Source organism: Aythya ferina (assembly GCF_964211825.1).
Source record: "Aythya ferina genome assembly, chromosome: 2".
Classification (NCBI taxonomy): Eukaryota; Metazoa; Chordata; class Aves; order Anseriformes; family Anatidae; genus Aythya; species Aythya ferina.
The window spans coordinates 37,500,415-37,506,126 of record NC_140297.1 but is presented as its reverse complement, the minus strand read 5'-3'; the positions used below and the strand labels follow the sequence as shown (position 1 = coordinate 37,506,126).

The window sequence follows — 5,712 nt, the reverse complement described above, 5'->3', positions numbered from 1 at the left end:
GTGAGTAAAAGGGGAGCTCAGTCTCTGAGGTCTGTTTGCTAATGCTGCTGGCAAGGGTGCTAGTGGGCACTGACTGTGGCATTTTTTTGCTGCAAGACAGATGATTGTCCAATGGGAAAAGGGTGAGACAGTCCACATGCTTCAGCATCACATGCCTCTTGGTCTGGCAGAGATCAAATATAGAAGACACTCAGGTGTTACCAACCTTTTTGATGCTGGGGACATAGGATTTTTTTTTTCTTTTTTCTTTCTCCTATATCCTGTAGCATTTGATGATCAAAAAGCTCCGACCTCCAGCTCTAGGAGGCATGTGACTACCGGAGAACTTCCATATTCACCTTTTGTTAAAAAGTAGATTTCTAGACGTTGTAGGTAAAAGAAAAACCTGAAGACATGAATGCAGTACACTTTAAAGGAAGCCAGGCATTCATTCTTTCTTTCCTTTTTGCCCATTACTTCCCTATAGCCTCTTTGCTTACTCCTATAAGTTCAGTCTATGGGTCCTGGTAAACAGCTTTCAAACAGCTAAAAAGGAAGGGACACCAACTTTTCAACTAAATTGGTTTCAAAAGGAGGGACTGGAGAGAGCACCTCATGGTTGCTGCAGGCACGTAGCATCTGGCACTTGTGTGTACTCCCCTGACTGTCTTATGCAGAATGCCTTGAACAAGTGAGACCAGTCTGCCGTGCCTTGGCACCTTGCCTACCTCAGCTGTTCTTAAAATGATATAACACTGCTATATCCTGGGTAGATGGAAGATTTAGCCAACATTTTGATACTTCACCATTGTGCATGCCTTCCCTTTTTAACTTAAATTCACAGAAAAGTAACATCCCAACCCACCTTCTGTCTTGAGAATATTGCTCTTTATCCTTCTTTCCTTAGGAAAAAAAAAAAAAAAGTGTTGATGTTTTCAATTCATTAGGGAAGCAGCACACATTTGCATTAAAAAAAATCTGAGTTCAAAAGCATTCATTTAAATAACAATACATGTCAGACATAGAAAGACAAAATGAAATGGAAATGAAGAGACCTGTCCGAGATATTCTGCAAAATCTGGCACCAGTGACTTGCAAAACGTGTGGTTTCACAGAGTACTAATACCAGGCAAATGGAAGAAAAGGAGAAACTTAAGGAAGATTGCGTGTGGAATAAATAGGAGAAAGTGGTATTTTTTTCTTCTTTTTTGATCTACCCAAGTATTTTGATTTAATTTAATTATTATTATTATTATTTTGCCTTGACTAAAATAGTAAAACAGGATGCTTTAGCAACGCTGATCAAGGTAACTCTAGCCTGCAGTGGTAACTGCTGTATAAATTCTGTCCTTGTGTGTTCTGTGTTGCTGAACAAATCCACCTGGGTCTCTTGTGCAACTGGGTTTCAGCTATAGATGAAACACAATTAACAAATTTACGGAAATATTTGCTCCTTTTGGGACAGAGCTGATCAGTAATGTTATCATTGAAATATATGCATATGGAACCTTACCTTTGAATATATCCTTACAATTTTAATGAAGAAGAAACGAACAACTGCAAACAATCGCAGATATTAGGTGTCTGGAGATTAGTCCAGTAAGATATATGTATAAAAGTATGAAATATCACATGGCACTGTTCCAGCAGACCTTACTCCCCATCCAGCATGGACTTCTCCATTGAAGCTTTCCCTCAGCCAGCCCTAACGCTGCAAGATGAGTCTTCCTAAACCATTACCTGTCAAGCAGTATGCCTTACCTCTTAAAAACAAGCCAGGACAGTCCTGTGGTTTCCTACTGCCAGCATACAGAAGAGAGATTGACTTTCCAATGCGTGAGGTTTTTAGTGTTTGGGAGGGTTTGTCTTGTTTCTGAATGGCACTTGAAGAACAGCATCACTTGCTTATCAGCTCCCCGCCTAGCAGTAATGAAATTCTTCACCTTCACTCTCTAAGTGCTGTTTCATACAGGTAGCCCACAAAATGGACTGCTCACGAAAGATGTTGTTGTCCTTGGACTGCTGTTGGTGCAGCAGACCTAGAGGCAGCCAGAGATAAACGCATTACAAGCTGTGCCAAATAGATCAGCAGCTGCTCAAGAAAGGGCCAGCCTCCAGCACCAATATTGACCAGTGCCAATATCAACCACTGCCAATATCGACCAGTGCCAATCTCATGTTGGTCGTCCTGCTGGTCAGTCAACCCATGCAGATGGTGAAAGGCTTCTCAGCAGTCCTGCTCAGGCAGACCCTGTTGCAGAAGGTATAGAAACCTTAAATACTAGGTCAAGTCATATCGACTCCTCTGTTCTCTAATGCTTGCTTGTGCCTCTGACTGGAAAGGAAGAAAACATTCACCATCCTTCACTGTTGCAAATTTTGCTCGCTAATTGATGAGAGCTAGGACATGAAATCAAATCTAGGTCTTGGTATTCATTTCAAACATATTAGGAGTATCCAGAGTAATAAGCCTTTCAGTCACTGTGGTGTAGCTCTTTGTACTTACCCTTTCCTCCCCACCTCATTTCTGTTTTGCAATTTTGTCCAAACTGTTCCCCATCACATACTTGTTAAATGTTACAGGACATGTTTTGTTATCCGTACGTGAAGAAACAACGCATACCTTCAATGTGCAGAGCCTGTGTTTAACTGCCAGGAAAATAACAAAGAACAAAACCAAGGCTGGATGGAAGAAAGAGCACGTGGACAGGTTGTTATTTACTCTTTAATAAACATCTTGGATTGATTTACACTCCAATGCCAAAAGCAGATGTGCCACCTTCCATTTAAAGACTCAACAAGTAACAGCACTCGTGGTTTCATGGCTGCGTGTATTATGTGCCACAGCTCTTCATGCATTTTAACAATAGCTTTATTTGTACAGATGTGAAGAAAGTCAGTGTATAAAATGTGACTGATTACTTGGTGCACAGGATTTGTGGGGGTTTTATAATCAAATTACTTTCCCTGTTCTTTCCAGGATACAATAATAAGTACATATTTTTAGATTATCTTAACGTATTCTCAGGTATTGCAGGTACTTTGAGTACTTGGCATTGTAACAAATATTGTTAGTTCAATGACATTTTCCAATAGCAAGTTAATAATGAATTTGAACAGGGTATTATGGAACTTGGTTTTAGAGGTTACCAAAGCTTGATAAAATCTCTTTGATCACTGGCAGGGATTTTGGCACTAGTGATGTGATTTATAGGATGTTTGCCAACCTGTCAGTGAAGGAAATGCAGCTGAAATTTCATTTTTACAGGATTTCTGCTCATAAATCATGTGACCGATGCAAAACTGAGCATGGAAGCCATTGACCTCTGCACTGCCTTGCAAAAGCAGTTGTGTGGACATGAAGGTCAGCAGCCCTTGATGGAAAGTTAAGGGAACCTATCACCGGAGTGACAGCTTCTGGATTTACTGCACCACAGCCACTGTGAATAGCTTACAGAACTTTATGGATCAATAGCAGGTACTCCCTGAGTGAAAGCTCACCTCTAACACTACCTCAGACAGTTACCAGCTATCTGTGAGGGGTCATCACTGGAGGGCTGAGACTTCTGATCATCATTAGCCCACCTAGAAATGATACATCCCAAGTACTGCAGGCAATGCCATCACAGCCTCCTGCCTGTTGTACTCAACTGCTGTTTATATCCTTAAGCTGGAGAGGGTTCTGTATACCTTCAACCCCCAGTTAACCCAAGATAACCTAAGTCCAGCTCTAAACTGGTTGGGACTGTGTTAGTGTCAACATTCCTTCAGTTGAAAATCATCCCATGTTGACCGTGAAATCTTACCCAACGTTAGTGGCTATGGGGCAGGTTTTTAGCTGGCTCTAAATTGTTGTATCTGTACAGGTACATGTATAAATGGAAATAAGGTGGTTTACGCTTTTGGAGTGGCTGGCCCAGCATCCTTGGTTTTAGAAGTAAAACAAATGAGGTAAGGGAATTGGATCCCTCACATAACATTAGCAATGTCAGTCAAGTTACATCAGGGATAACTTCAGCCCTAAAGGTGCAGGGTCACAATAAGGCAATCTCCATCATAAGATCCCCCTGAGAAACTCAAGCATCTCATCTGTGGTTAGGAAATGTACTTTATTTCTACAGAACAGGCCACGAAGCCACTCGTGAGCAGAGCATCTCTAGAGATTTGGGAGATATTACAGGAATAGAGAAAAAAGCCTTTTGCCTCACTACATGCTCTTTCCCTGGTGTGCAGCCCTAATTTCAGACCTACTCTATTTTTTTTTCTGTATATATGGAAGATCATACACGGCGTATGCTTCCCACAAGCTCTAAATGCAGACAGAATTTAAAAGTCACAATATTCATATGGAGAGGCTGTCCCCATAACAGCTATTTTTAGTTAAAATGGTGTTTAGACTATGTGAAAAAGAAAAAGCTTTAAATAGTCCTTCCACCTCCTTCTGACACACTGAAGTATCGAATGACTTGCAGTTACACAACTGATTGCACCTGTTTTAGTGCAATTGTCATCCACAACACCTAAGCTGGAAAATACCTTTATTATTATTATTATTATTATTATTATTATTATTATTATTATTATTATTATTATTTGTGTGTATTGGTAGAGTAAATAGCTGTTTTTCAGCTACCTACTGAATATTAGGAGTTTGATGAGTCAGGGAAATTAGCAGAGAGTATCATAGGTGTGAAAACCCTGAGGAGAAGACAATATTTAATGACAGCATGCAGAGCAAATGCTTTTGCTGATTCTGGGCTGAGTTAAAAGCTGAGTAAAGCCCAAGTTAAGTCACTGCAGGTGTACAGCTTAATGAACTGCACTTGGGCAGCAGGTGAGCATAAATGGAGAGCACAGAGGGCAGCTTTTGCAGTGCTGCTGCAAGGGAAGAGCTGGAATAAATGTAGGCTGGATGTATGAGGTAACGCTACAGTTGAAGATATTTTTCCATGCTTTAATTTTAATAAAAACTAGGAGGAAAAATTAGTGAGGAAAATACAGAGAAAATGGAAGTAAGCTATATTGATATTGAATGTGTGTATGTTGGGCCTGTGACTTCCCTCCATATCTTCTAGCCTGGACTTGTATTGATTAAATATTTAGAAAGCAGAACATGGAGAATATTTTTTTTCCAGCCTGTTGCCTCTATTTGTTTTGTTCTCTTTTTAGAAATGGAGTTTTAAAATACATCATACTTGTAAGAATTAATACTGAAGTTATGAAGCAATTCAGCTGTGTATGTGAAAGTGAACTTTCAGGATTAAAGGCCTGGGTGCTATTTATTTATTTGTCTTCTCCATTTAAGTGCAGCTCATGATGGGATAGGTAGTCTATAAGACTTGAAGCATTTTTAGTGATGTAGACCTTGAAATCTTTGTTTAAGAATCCAAAACAAACCCTGTGCTTTTCTTTACGTTAGTATTCATGTCGAGTGGATAGACTTCAAATGTGATGTATAATTAAAAAGTGAATCTGGGCTGTATGCCTCAGATGTTCTAGGTACGCTAGGTTTAGCCCAAAGATACGCACATGCACTGCCACTGATATCTGTGGGAGCTGTGTGTGGCCTGTGTTTAGGAGCAGGATTGAATTTAAGAGAAAGAAGGAAAATGTGTGTATGCGTAGAGAGCTCCAGTCTGTATATTTAATAATATAAACTTAAAATAATTATATCTGTAGATATAAAAAAGAAAACCCTTTTTGCTATAAGGGCATTTCAGCATGAGAAAGGGC

At 39.8% G+C, this 5,712-nt stretch overlaps 1 long non-coding RNA gene across 2 annotated transcripts in view; it reads left to right on the top strand.

Moving 5' to 3' along the window:
- The first annotated feature begins 4,761 nt into the window (after nt 1-4,761).
- Nucleotides 4,762-5,712, top strand: part of LOC311430734 — a 44,994-nt gene continuing 44,043 nt past the window's right edge. The window contains exon 1 of one of the 2 annotated variants that reach the window (XR_014688991.1): nt 4,762-4,813. This is a non-coding gene — a long non-coding RNA (uncharacterized lncRNA). Of the gene's footprint in view, nt 4,814-4,852; nt 4,901-5,712 lie in introns of those variants that run through there. The other variant, XR_014688992.1, reaches the window with a different exon arrangement.